Below are 14877 nucleotides of genomic sequence, written 5' to 3'. Positions count from 1 at the left end.
GAGTGGTGACCAAAGGGAGACTTGCCCGAGAGACCATTAAGAAACAGTAGTGTACAAGGTTACTGTGTAAAAAAGGAGAAATCTCAGAAGTTGGTCTGATGCCCTTAATTGAGGTCATTGTTAGCCAGCCATTGAGGAGGATGAAGCGATGTGGTCAGGAAATGAGGCGATGGGTTTGTGTCCTGGGACTTAGTAATTGTGTGAACCTGGGCAAGTTGCTTGATAATTCTTTGCTTCTCTTAACACTTAAAAAACGGGGATGATAACGCCATCTTTGTAGGATTATCAAGGAAGAGAAATGCGAGTTTGTGTGTGTTTGTGTGGATGTGAAAGTACGAAGAACTATAATGCCAGATGTCATTATATCCAACCTTAAAAAAAGCCGACTTTCAGCTTAAATGTAGTCGTATAATGCTAATAACTTAGCAATTTTCGAATGCTCTATGGGGGACAGTAATTTGAGGAACTAATAGTGATGAAGTGAACAAGACATGTATTGGGTCTTTATGATTTTCGTCTAAGGTTTAATGTCAATCATTATATAATGCAAAGATATGTTGAGAACTTCTCATCTAGAGATTAAAGGGAAAATCTCAAAACATTGCATGGATGGCTCAAGCCAGATTTAAATATTTTATGAATTTTAAAAAATGGACTAGAATAAATTAAAACACGATTCATTTGAATTTAGAACTCATTCACATTCTTTTATTTCTTAATTCCAAAGGGTCCGCCCCACTAAAACAATCATATCTACAAAAATAAAGCTCCAGCATAGAAATCATAAATCCTCCATTTCATAATAGGGGCACAAAATCTTAGATGATACGTCCATGGATCAAGGTATAAATTTGAAACTCAAATCAATTACTTTTGGTACTAAGAATATAACTTAGAGCAGAATATAAGAATGTGTGAATTCTTTCATCTTACAGTTTTTAACCATAACATCTACTACAGATTTTGGAAGTCGTATACAGATTGTCTGAGAGCTTCCATCATGTGTGTCTCTTGTTTGTCTCTTGTTTGAACACGATTTGGTAAACAGGTGATTTTTTTATTTCAAGTTGAAAAATGATATAGGGGACTTTACCACTAGTCGTGATGGAAACAAGAAACTTGATTTACCCTCTTGCTTTAAACAGGAAAACCAGACAAAACATTAGGAACTGCAGTTTTCAGACCCTGGACAAGAGGCAAAGGGCAGAGCAGGATTGTAATTATTTAGAGCAAGGAAATAAATGAATCTTATTGACTCAGCTCAATGGAAGTAGTTTCCAAGATGTATATAACACAGTGATATGGAATCCAAACACAAATCAGCATAAATCAAGTCTCTGTACATTTGAAAGTATTGAATTCATTCCTGGATGATCTATGAACATATCAGAGTCAAACTGAAAATAAGTAGCAGAATGATATGTGGAAAATTATGTTGAACTTTAAACAGTATAATTCTAAATGACTCATAGGTCAAAGAACAAATTAAAAGGGAAATTCTAAAATATTTCCATCTGAATGACAATAAAAGTACAACTTAATCCTAATTTGTAGTATGTACCGAAGCAGAGCTTAAAGGGAAAAGTATAGCATTCTTTGCTTATGTTAGAGATGGAGAAAGATCTGTTACTAATGATTTTCCATATTCCTTAGGGAAGTTGGAAAAAAAAACAAATGAAATCTATGGTAAACAGAAGGAAGAAAAAAAGTGCAGATAACAAGATAAATCAGTTAAATGGGGAAAAAAACTGTAATGAAGATTGAGGAAACTAAAACTTAGTTCTTTAACAAAGGCAATGAAATCAATAAACTTCTAACCACATTGATTAGGAACAAGGGAGTACATTTATCAATATTAGGACTGAATGGGGAGACGTCACTATAGAACCTACAGAAGTAAAAATATAGTAATAGAAAACAACGAACAACTTTGTGCCAAAAAATTTGACAACTTAGGTGAAACGGACAAAATCTTTGAAGATACAATCTATCCAAATTCGCTTAACAAAAGACAGATAACCTAACTAATTCAATATCTATTAAAAGACTTAAATTTTTAGTCTAAAATCTTTCAACGAAAATACTTCAGAGTTTTTCAATAGTGAATTTTAACAAATATTTAAGGGGAAAATACTAATTCTACTCTGCCAGTATAGAAGAGGATGGGACACTTCTCGGCTTATTTAAGAAATCATAATTGCTCTTTTATCGAAGCCAGACAAGACATTTCAGAATATAAAACTACAGACTGGAAATTCTCACGAATGTAAACACAAAAGTTGTTAATAAAACTTTATCAGTTAAATGTAGCAATTTGTAAAAACCAATTGTGTCCAATTGTGTCCAATTGGTTTTTATCCCCAAAATATAATATTGCATAGGATTTCAAAGGTTTGGCATTTGAAAATCAATCAGTGTAAATCAAAGTATTAATGAAAACTTAAAAAAAATATTTATCTCAATACATAAACAAAAGTGATTCGATAAAATTCAACACGTATTCATGATAAAAACTAGTAGTAAAATATATTGCCACAACATGACAAAAGGCACCTTAAAAAATCTTAATCTAACAAGATACTTAATGGTTAAAGGCTGAATGCTTTCCACACAAGGATATTTACTCTTATCGCTTTTAGTGCTTTTAGTTATCATTGTATTAGCCACTATGAAAGGTAATAACAACAACAAAAAAACAATATAATAAAAGTAATAACAAAAAAATGAGTAATATAATAAAAGTAATGTAATAAACAAATAGGTGACATACAAATTGGAAAGGAAGAATTAAAGCTATCTTCTTTGCAAACGAGATGATCTATGTGGAACATCCTAATTAAATTTTTAAAAGGAACTATTAGAACTAACAAGTGAACTTCTCGTGATTTCAAGATATATAGTGAATATAAAAAATTCAATTGCATTGCCATATACTATCAACTAATAATTAGACATTAAGATTAAGTTATATAATTTATAGTAAGTAGCATTATAAATATGAAATCAGGATATATTTAACAAAATGTGTGGGAGCTGAACACTGAAAACTATGAAACATTACTGAGAAAATTAAAAAGACCTAAACAAATGGAGATAAATATTCATAAATCAGATGATTCCGTGTTGATAGCAATCCATACTTTATGTATTGTAGCTATACCATATACATTACAATCTATAGATTCATGCAAATCCAATCGAAATCTTACTGTACTTTTATTATATAATTGAAGAACAGTTTTAAAACTTATATGGAAATTGAAATATTTAGTAAAGCTGAAGATATTTTAAGAAAGAAGAGCAATCTTGGAATACTTATAGTACCTGAATTCAAGATAGTGTGGTGTTTTCCACAAGAGCAAACACAAACTGGACATGCACATATATATTTTTAATTAAGTTTAAACAAAGTGGTCATGATAATTCAATGAGGAGATGATAATCCTTTCAACAAATGGTACTAGAAAAATCAGACATTTCTATGTAAAAATTAACCGAAATGGATCATAGACCTAAAGTTATGAGCTAAAATTATACAACTTATAGAAGAAAATCTGTGGAAAAAAATTCTGAGACCCTGGATTAGGCAAACATTTCTTAGGATACCAAAAATCACATAGAAGAAAATTTGATAAATTAGACCAGATCAAAATTAAAAACATTCGCTCTTCAAAGACACCACTGAATAAATGGAAATGCAAGCCAGATGCTATGTGCAAATATCTACAAAACATATGTCTGCTAAAGATCTTGTGTTCGGCATATATAAATAAATGTTACATCTTAATAAGAAAATGAATAATCCAAATTTAAAAAAATAGACTAGAGATTTAGACATTTTGCAACGTGCTAATGACAACCACGGTAAGATACTTCTACATATCCAGCAGAGTGACCAAAAACAAACGAACGAAAAACTGCTAATACTAAGCATTTACAAGGATGTGGAGGAACTGGACCTCTTATGCTTTGCCATTGATAATTCGAGATGGTGTAACCTCTTTGGAAAACATAGTTTCTTCAAAAGTTAAATATATACTTACCCTAAATCCCAGCAAATCTGCTCACAGGTGTTTGCCTGAGGGTAATGAAAAGTCAAATAATGTCTACAGGAAGACTTGTACCCAAAGGTTCACAGCAGTTTCACTCTTTTTAACCCAAAATGGGAAACACAGAAGTCCATCAGTAGGAGTGAACATATTAATTATGTAAAATAGAATACAATGGACAATAAAAAGAAACGATCTACTTATTACATAAGGTAAAAAATGGATGAATCTCCGAAGTATTATGCTAGGCGAAAGATTCCAGATGCAGAAGACTACAGATGTATTATTCCATTCTGTGAAACTATAGAAGACAAAGCTAAAGCAACAGGATACCTATCAATGGTTGCCTGAATACAGGCAAGAGAAAGAATTCACTGCAGAGGTTTGTGAGAAAACATGTAAGTTGGGTCTGTGGCCAGCCACCCTGAACAAGCCCGATCCCATCTGATCTCAGAAGCTAAGCAGGGTCGGGCCTGGTTAATACTTGGATGGGAGACCACCTAGGAAGACCAGGTGCTTGCTATAGGCGTAAAAAATAAAAAATAAGGGATTGTAAGTTGACAAGGTCCTTGCAATCTGTGAGGTCAACCAAGGGTTGCCTCCCCTAAAAAAATAAAATAAAAATAGTAAGTTGATACAGGGATTTTATTCCATGATTGAGATGGTGATGACATGGTTTATACTTTATTAAAAGTCATCGAATTTAAGTTGGTAAATGTTATTGTGTCTAAATTACACCTCAGTGAAGCCAGTTTTGAAAATTATTAGGTTCCGACTGTAATGGAGAAGCATGGACTTGTCAAGAACATAGGATCCAGTATCAGCTCGCTTTAAGAAGTAGCCTGAGTTGTCAAAACACAATGCCACATTATTATAAGGAAGGTTTTACCACAGCGATGAGCCTATTCTCTTTAAAATAGGATAATAAGGTAGCTCAAGGGACATTTGGGACATTATCTCCTCAAGAAAACTTTCTCCTCTCTTACACCTCAAACAAAGCACAATGCAATTCTTGCTATAAGAGCGCATTAGAAATCGAGATTCTGTGGACATTGTTAACATCCACAACATTTTTGTCACAAATGTTCATGGAGTAGGAAAAATTAGTATAGTTTCTATGAAAACTGGTTTGACCTTTCATTTTCATACATTTCTGCAGTTAACATATAGAGAGTTTAGAATCATGTTCCACTTTAGACCTTACATTCTTTCTTGCTATCCAGAAGGAAACGATTCAGATGTGAAATATCAATATATATTTTAAAATCATCAGTGCAGTGAAGTTTAGAAACTCTTACTCTGAAAACTCACTGGCTAATAAACTGACAAAATCAATGAAAACTATCCCGACTGCAAGTAACAGATAACCGACCTAATAGTGGTTTACATCATGTGGATATTTACTGTTCCCTAATGAGAAATAAAGAGTTAGTCTCTCCAGGGTTGGTTCAGACGTGTCAGCAAGACCTGGTCCTCTTCATGGAGTTGGCTTTTGCTTTTTGTTTTTATTTCACGTTTGGATGGCTGCTGGCCGCATTTGAAGACAGGCAGTAGTGGGCGGATGGAGGGTAATCAACTTCTTTACTCATCTGTTTCATATCAGAAATCAACAACAAAGGCAAAATCTCTCATGTGCAGAATTGTTTACATCCAAGTGGCTTGAGCTATGTCACATGACTGCCTCTAGGTAGAGGGGGAAAGGAAGCATCTGGCAGATGGGAATGAGAAAGTCATCATTTAACCCCTGAGTCTTGTAGGCCAGGGAATAGAGGGAGGTGAAGAGCTCCAAAAATTTAGCGAGCAAGATAAATAATCTATTAATGCAATCTTTAAAAAGAATCGATATTGATGACAAAACAAAATTCATGATGAACAGACTACCTGGATTTTAAATAAAGACCGGATCAGTACAATCTCCTGCCAACCCCTGTTGGAGTTCTAATGTCTTTATTAAAAATGTGGATAGTTTGTTCACCATGGTTTTTTTTGTTTGTTTTTTTTCTTTTTGCATTAATTTAGAACTTTAAAGATATTGCATTATAGTATTATTTTGATACGTGAGTTTTTTGGCACCCTCTTAAATTTGGCGCTATAGGTGAGGACCTCACCGGCCTCACTCTTGTCCCAGTCCTGATGTTTAACAAAATTCGTTCTATTAGCAAGGAAGGACGGGCAGCCAACCTTGTCTCCATAGCTGTGTAATCGGTTCTGGTGTATATTGCCCATGAATATTCATAACTGTGTGTCCTTATATCTGCTCTGTGGAGTATGTCTGTCTCTCAGTTTTCTAAAACTCTGGTTAATAAACAGAGCTATCTTGTGTTTCTTTCTGAACAGCCAATATTCAAAATACTCTCTTTGATGGAAAAACTGACTAGACACTCTCTTGACAAGAAACAGGAAACTTACCCTAGCAAATTGTACCCAACCAAATCTGAGGTACCGTGAAGAACAGCAAGAATTTCCCATTTTCATATTTTTTATTTTAAAAGAAATATTCTTGAATGATTTTAAATTTAAAACATGACTCATGAAATGGTTGAGAAGACAATGATCTGTTGGTGCCTTTCCTCTTGAAATGGACAATGCGATCTGACTGTCTTTGAGAAAGACTCTCAAAGAACTGATAATCATGCAGTATGAAGCTGGCACAAAAGAATTCAGCCTTCCTACAATTTTAATCTCATTCTATTTGGTCCGATTAACTACTAGTTAATGTTGATAAGCTGTTTATTTGAAACCTCTTAAGCTTCCCCCCGCCCCCTCAAGGGGCATGATAAAGGCAAGCCATCTCTACAAGGGAAAGCTTTAAAATTCTATCAGGATTTTTTTTTTTTTTTTTTTTAAGTAGAAGTAACTCTCCTCTGGTGAAAATGTCATAGGAAAAATTTTTGTCTAGACCTGTGAAGCTTGACTAATATAAATATGTAGTAGGAATTTCAAACAAGGTTGTAAAATAAGTTTGTATTAAGGGCCAAGTGTATTATTCACACCATTTATAAGATATAAATTCTTCCATCGCAAAGATGTCTGCACAAAATTGTTCAGTGTCTTCTCTGATTTAATTCAGCTTTTGAAAGCTCTTGAGGGCAATGTTTGAAATTTAGGGGGAAAAAGGGAAGAACATATGGAAATAATAAATTCACATAGTTGGTTGTTAAAGATGCCTGCTAGGAGAAAAGTTAATGTACACAGCAGTGGAAGTAAAATCGAGAAGGTTCTAGTGAACCTTCAATGTGTTTATCATTACCGTTCTTATTTAAGACTCCCCGTCCTCCTGAGCCAAATCTGAACATCCAGCTTTTGTTTTTCTTTTCAGCAACTCTTTTCTCGAAACAACCAGTAAAACGCTGTTTCTCTCAGCTACATCCAGCCTCACACCCTCCTTACTCCCGTAGACCCTGTTTTATTCTGGCCACTTGAGATGCCATTTTAATTTATTTTATTTTTTAGTTCAGTCATCTCACTGCATGAATTAAAAACAGTCTTCGCTGCAGCTGAGCAGCTGACCCTTTGCAGGTCTGTGTCTCTCAGCCAGAACCATTAAGTGTTGCTGGGCGGTGGGGGGTCAGGGGGCGGGAGCAGTATAGTTGGCTGATATTCCATCTGCGGTTCATTTTGTAATTCGCAAACGCTCTGGGATTCCTCGGCCTTCATACCTATCTGAAGCTTCAGTTGATATTGCCAAGAATTTCACACTCCGAGTGAGAGAAAGATACCTCCCAAAGGATGTGTAATTCTATTATGCACCAACAACTCTTCCTGTGACTTCGAGCCCAGCAAACACATCCGCTGGTGCTGGAGCTCGGGTGCAGCCAGTTCGACCACGTGACCTTCTAGAACGTCTCTCATTCCAGCAGTTTGCTTTTTGACCTGCTCCTGCCCTCCCACGTAATTGTGACCTCTTTCTTCTACTGCAGTCGGTGGGGGAGTGGCCGTCACTGTTTTTCAGGGCAAATCCGGCCCATGACCACATCTGCCTCGCTGCTCTGTGTTCATGATCTGTGGAGCATGAACGGACCAGGGTGCCTGCGTGGTACCCCAGTCATCTTCAGACAGAGCAAAACAGAAAAGATTAGATCGGTGCTTTGCTGTAATTTCCTGTGTGCTGTATTTGTTCATTGTCGATTAGAGGGACTTGTGCCTTTTAGAGTCTGTGACCAAACTCCCTCTGGCTGCACAACCACACGAAGTACTTTCCAAAGAACCGAGCGCGATTTTGAGCTCTTGTGAACGATTCTGCTCTAACGAAATGGACGGCAGAATCCTGTGGTCTTTAGTTGGTGGATTTTTTAATTTTTCATATTAAAAGGAGTAAAAATTAAAAACGAAAATATGAGACACAGTTACTAACAGCATGCCCAGACGATCGGGCAGGCACTAAGAAATCCTTCTGAGGACTCCCTCGGGGCCAGGTGAGGTGCCCAGTGGTTTCTGGTGCGGTCAGCTTTTCTCCTCTAAGCATTTTCAGATGGTTTTGCACATAAAAATTAAGACTTGAGTTGGAGACTAATGCGTTCCTGCTTTAACCTCAGTAACTAACCACTGAAATCGGCTCACATGTGGCGTTTATCTGGCATAGGGGCCTAATAAAGAGATTACGATGTGTGTGGCTGGTCCCAGCACCCTCGGGCGAGTAGATTAACTTCGTGTTCGCTTGGGTTTTTATGTTCTCTTTTTTTGGGATATAATTAGCAGTTAAATGAGATTTACTTTAGTAGGTTAAATTCTATTTTGAAAAGGCAGATGTAAAATAGAAAGTAGGGGTTTCAAATTATATGCCTTTACCCTGAAGATTTAAAATGTTAATATTTATCAACATGAAAATGTTGGGCGAGCACTCAGTTCATTCTCTTTGTTCATTTGAGGTAGTAGTCCCAGTTACGAGGGGACTGATGTGAGAACATGAATAGTTTTTATAAAAGATTTTCAGCAAAACAGCAGACCGAGTCCATGGGGAAATCCCTTACCCTCATATAATGGCATTAAAAATGTCCCCAAAGCAGGAAAGGGAAAGCCCCAGGGGATACATATTAAAAGGAGTCAAATCTGGAATCCTCAGTAGGAATCCAAGCTGAAAGGCCTTAGGGTCTAGGCTTTTAAAACATGCTTAGAGATGGGAAAAGCGTGTGTGGGGGGAGTTGCTGATGAGCAGGGAGAGCAGAGACTCAGCTTCCTGTTTCAACCTGCAAGCCACAGTGAGCTGTCCTGCCTGAGAAGCGGAAGTCCGAAAGAACCACATAGCACCCCCATAGGTAGAGGGAGGGAAGCTGGCGATGGGTGGAAACCGACTCATGAAGGAGAAGTTGGAATACCAAACCTGCTCTGTGGGCTCCCCTGGGAGACCCGAATATGTAATGCCCTTGCGAGGGCGGAGCCCCAAGCCAAGAAGTTGACAACTGACACGTGACTCTGGGGGCCCCTAGCTTTCTTCCCCCTAGCATTGCCTGCGCGGTTCCTGGGCCGTGGCCCTTGTGGAGACCACTCTTACTGGAGATGAGCTCAGTGTTCAGGCGGACGCCGAGGAGACGATTGGTGGCCCTAAGCAAGTCCGCAGACGCTGTCACTGTGGGGCTTATACCCCCAGCTCATGGAGGAGCTCGACTCCCAGAAGATTTTAAATCGTGCAAGAGATACAGAAGTAGACTCGGGATGGGCAGAGCAGGAGGCCACGGCATAGATGTGACCGAAAATAGATGTCGTGAAGATTAGTATGATTGGCAAAAAAATCTGAGGAAAGCTGTGGGAATATTGTACTTAGGAATAAATTAATCCATATTTGAATTCAGACTAAGAAATTCATTTTAATACTTAGCTAGAACTCATGTAAAGTATATGTGACTTAGTCTTCTATCACAGAAAAATTAGAGTTACAGTGGTCTAATTTTGATCACTTTCTGCCTTTATCTCTAAAAAGAGCCATATATTCTTCTATTTTCAATGAAGAAAACACATGATTCTGTATAGATCTGGGTTTTTAGAGGGTGAGATTTCTGTTTTATCTATTGTTGTACCCCAAGCAAGGACTTCATAGATATGGATGGAGAGAATGATTTTTTAGTTAATTCTCCACTTTCTTGGAGCTTTCTCTCCGATAAGATGAAGAAAATATAAAATCAGACATTAAAAAGATAAATCAAAGACCGATAGAGAAAATTATAAAATAAAAAGTATTCATCATTCATGGTTCGTATTCTTCTTTGCCCTTTAGCTCTTAGAGAATTCTAGTTTTCTTACATGAATAATGTGAATAATAATATCTGCCTTCGAGGCTTTTTCAAAGATTCAGGAACGTATATAAAAAAAGAAAAACTTTATTCCTTGGTGTAGTTCTTAGAATATGGGAGGAAATCAATACATACCAATACTGGTGTTATTGTCTTCACCGCAATTTTATTATTTTCGCCATCATCTGAAATAAAACTCTTCGAGAATGTATACTAAAGCTTCATTACTTTTGGTAGCTATTGTCTTGTTATAAAAAGTAAGGTATGGGGTGTAATAAAAATTTATTTGTTTTGGAGAATATTATTGAGATAGTTTATCTTTCCTGGGTCTCTAGCTCTGAATCTCACCTCTCTTTACAGTTGCCTTTATATTCTTAATATATGTATTTTGATCTTTGGACTATTAAAATGTTCTGTCTTTTGGAATATATTCAATCTGTCAAATCTCTTAAGATCTTACTTGCTGTACTCTATCAGGTTGCTAACGGAATCGAAATTCCATCCCTGTGGAGAGCTCTCTATGCATCATCGCTAAGTGCGTGAGCCTGTACTGGATGCTAACTCAGAATACTGTCTAAACAGTGCAGACGAGCGATGGTGACCATTACAGGGATGAATGGTGGTTCATATGATGAAAAGTTCATTGAACTGCCCAAAGGGCTCAAAGGCCATTGCTGACAGATGATGTCACAGTTGTTTATCTTGAATTTAAAAACTAAATAAAAACAATCTCTCATTAACCTTCTATAAAATGAAGATAACAATCCTCAAATCTGTTATGTTGACCTTCAGAGAATCAACTGTAAAGTGATGTCTGGGGAATAATTTTCAGATCATTGCGGTCTTGGATTCCAGGTTGTTCCCGCCTCTCTCGCCCTGTCGGTCCTGACGTAACTCGGTGGACTTTTTGCCCTCAGAGGGTGACTTTTTCTATGTTTTTTATTTCTTTTTCCCTCATCTTCAAGGAAATAGCTATGCTAACGTGGATATGTCACTGCCGAACAAACTGACGTGATGTGGTGACGAACATAAAGACAGAATACGTTGGATCAATGAAAATTTAAAAATTTTAAAGAAGGGGCAAGAGTGAGGGTAGTTGAATAATTATTATAGGTATAAGAGTTATGTCGTGTATTCCATTTGAGAAAAGACGCATTTTAGCTTCCGTGGATGTCAAACTTGTCACCAATTTGATGTCCGTCGAACACGTTGGCAATTCGCTTCTCTGGCCTGTGTGTCGCAAAGTGAGTCTGCTGGATGAAAGCAGTGCCGCTCATTGCACTGCGTTAGGAACGAAGCAGACGGTGGCCGTCTCCAACCCCAGCCGTGCCCCGCAGGCAAAGCCACAACTCGACAACGGATATTGATTGAGTCCCTTACAGACATCGTGTCTTTTAGTTTTTATACAAGTCTACAAAGTCTACAAAGCCTTTGGTGTGCTCTTCCTGCCTTTTGTGCATGTCTAGATCTGCGTGTGTGTGTGTGTGTGTGTGTGTGTGTGTGTTGGTTGCTGTGCCGACGAGCCGGGGGCCTGGTTGGGAGGGGACGCCCTCGCACCCTGTCCCACATATCTGTGTCCCTGTCATCAGAGTAACATGACAAGCTTCCCTTAGCCCCGCTGGCTGCCATAGTCACAAGAAGCTCTGAGCCAGTGTGTTGCTCCTTGAATCAAAACGTTTTGAGATAAAAATAGCTCATCGTATACCTCAGTACCCCAAATCAGAGACTTCTTTTCTAGTTCCCAGATGTATTTATGATACTACGGAGTAACAGAGCACCCCAAACCTAGGCCAGAGAACTCTAGTCTAACCGCCACAGCTTGGTCTCGGGTTCGTTTCATTGCTTTCATCATAGAGTGGGCCGGCCCTTTGAGCAGAGTTCGCTCATTTACCTTTGATCAACACGTCTTCAATCGGTGATTCACTGAACCAGCATTCACTCGCTCACTAAGGATCTTTTTATTATCGAGTGAGCGAGTGCATCCTTTGCGTCGGCTTTTGCGTCAGAGAGGATAAAAAGTGCGAAGACAGGTGTGTGAACAGGTGTGTGAATAGGTGGGTCACGGGGCCTGAACGAGCAAAGCTTGTGCGATGCGTGCACGTGGGCGGGGCCCTCCGTCCTGTCTAAGGAGCCGTCCGCACCGCTGGCATCTGAAGGACAGGGGACAGACATCAGGCGAGGAAAGGGAGATGAGAGGGGTGCTGGACAGTCCCAGGACCAGAAGTCCTTGGTATAGTTGAAACCGAAAGTGCGTGCTGGACGCAGACAGAGTGGGGTCAGGGTGGGAAGGACCCCGTCCTCTGCGCTTTTGCTGAAGTTTCATCTGAGGAAGTTGGTACGGAGTCACAGGCAGGGGACTAAGGCACCAAGGGAGAGACTATCGGCATAGCCAGGTGACCAGCTGTGCAGATGACAGACAATGGTGGCCCAAACCAAGGTCACAGCCCTGAGGACAGAGGGAAGCAGGTTAAAGAAGAGGAAGCAACAGGGTTGCAGGTATGGAGGGAGGCGGGCGTCACTGCAGTTGTGCAAAGATGATCTGCTGCCTTCAGCCCGATGAACTGAAATCCGACACTTTCTGTTTTAGTTGAATTTCAGCCCCGGGAAAGGCATTCTCATAATTCCTGCCCAATAATGTTAAACGGTTTAAAAAGTGAGATTAAAAATTAATCAGTAAGTATTCATCAACATTAATAGTGCACGGTGTGGCGATCAGTAATTGCCTTTTATCTTTTAAGACACGAAAGACCCCCTGGCACCTCTCCTTTGCACCGGGCGTGGGGTGGGCCCTCTGCCGTCTCCCCTGAGCCCCGCTCCTCGCACGGTCAGGAGGGGTGCTGGCGTGAGTGTCTCATCTTGACGTCGCCAGCTAAAGGGCTGCTTCATGGGTAATAGTTCCTCCTCCTCGCTGTCACCCTAATCCTTTGAACAAACTCGGCATTTGAAAAGAAGCTTCTATTTTTCCTCAGAGTTTATAAAGATATCGTCCGGCTCTCCTGTCCCTGGGCATCTGTAGTGCAGAAGTGTTTATGTTTGGGGAAGAACAAAAATAGAAATGTTTATAACTAGTGGGAAAAACGGAGCTCGCCCGAGCTGGCGTCATCGGCTTGGTGGGTCCTGTTTGTGCAAACAGCCCTTGCTAATTATAGGCCTTCCAGGAGGGCAGCGTTATTATACTGACCATGTGTAATCAACTTGACTTTTCTCTCTCTGCTTATGAAAATAGAACGCGCTGCAGTGGTCCCTGAGCAGGGACCACACAGCCTGTAGTGGACACAGCCCGTAGTGGACACAGCCTGTAGTGGACACAGCCCGTAGTGGACACAGCCCGTAGTGGACACAGCCCAGCGTTCGTCTTTTCATGAGGAGCACTGAAAACTCTGTATGGTGTTAAGTTGAATAGGTCTAGTATATCAAAAATAGAATTAGAATTATGAAAAGTTAGTTAAATGGAGAGTAAACAGTAAAACAAAATGAGATTTTTGATGGCTCCTGGACAGTTATAATTCATGAGATGACGCTTGGGCCACACATGTGACCTCCAGGTTGCGATCGGCCGAAGCCCTGTGCGAATGGACTCAGGAAGAAGAATGAGTTTTCATAAGAAACGACTCTCTACGTCTTGCCAGCTCCCGCCTCCCCCTCGTTCTGGGCTTTTTCTTGTTGGGTTCACTGGCATGGTCCGGAGGGCTCTGGGCGGTCATGTCATAGGGTGCACGGGAGCCTCTATGGAGGGGACAAAGCAAGCCCACCCCAGAGGCCCCCGCAGGAAGGCAATTCTATAGCTACCCAGTGACTTGTCATCCTGTTCTTAATAGGAAGTGGCTTTTCGGGACAGTGTTAATTCGCGTTTCTGGTCCACTTCAGGATCTGTGTCACTCGGTGAATTTTTTTCAACACCTGTTGCAAACAAAGAGAACGATACAAAGGCATGATGTGCTTGATGCCATCGCCTGCAGAGCCTGCTCGCACACCGAGTGGGTTCCTGAGGCCATCGAACTGGTTCCTGTCCCTTTGAACTCCGTGGGGGTTCTTTTCCACTGGCACTTTCAGATAACTGTGTGCAAAGTCTTTTTTTCCCTTTTGTCTGATTTTGGAATCCAAAGAGTCTACACTGTCGGCCCACCCCACCTCCTTCATTGTTGTTAACGCATAAAAAAAACTGTAGTTACTGTAACATCTGTTACATTCTGTACCCTGAGGCAGGACAAGCAGAGCTAAACTTTCTTCAGTTCGCACGGCACAGACGCTAGCCTCTTTTCCTGCTCATGCTCATAAAGCGGGTTGACGGGAAGGCAGAAGCGAATCAGAGCAAATACCTAGTAACTGGCTCACAGAGCATGTCGGCTACTCATCTAATTCCCACCAACAGAGCCTCTGTTTTTGGAGGGACCCCACGGAGAGGAAATGCATCTTCAGTGAGGCAGGGACTTCACTGGGACTCTAAGCTGTCATTTCTGGGGAGAAGAATCAGGGTGAAGGTGGAGCTTTGAGTTTATATTTGTGGCACGAGAAACAGTATCCCATTGGGAGCCACTTAAAAAACATATGCAGACAAACGGCTCAGGATTGGGGTTAAACAGTCAAATTTATTCTGAGAT

At 39.7% G+C, this 14877-nt stretch overlaps 1 protein-coding gene and 1 pseudogene across 1 annotated transcript in view; both read left to right on the top strand.

Moving 5' to 3' along the window:
* The window catches only part of SEMA5A (semaphorin 5A), a 456698-nt gene that overhangs the window by 159750 nt on the left and 282071 nt on the right, over positions 1 to 14877 (top strand). The gene's annotated exons all lie outside the window — the stretch shown is intronic.
* On the top strand, positions 4460 to 4575 carry LOC111746459 (annotated as a pseudogene).

Source organism: Pteropus vampyrus, unplaced genomic scaffold (genome assembly GCF_000151845.1).
Source record: "Pteropus vampyrus isolate Shadow unplaced genomic scaffold, Pvam_2.0 Scaffold190, whole genome shotgun sequence".
NCBI lineage: Eukaryota > Metazoa > Chordata > Mammalia > Chiroptera > Pteropodidae > Pteropus > Pteropus vampyrus.
This window is presented reverse-complemented; position numbering and strand designations above follow the sequence as displayed.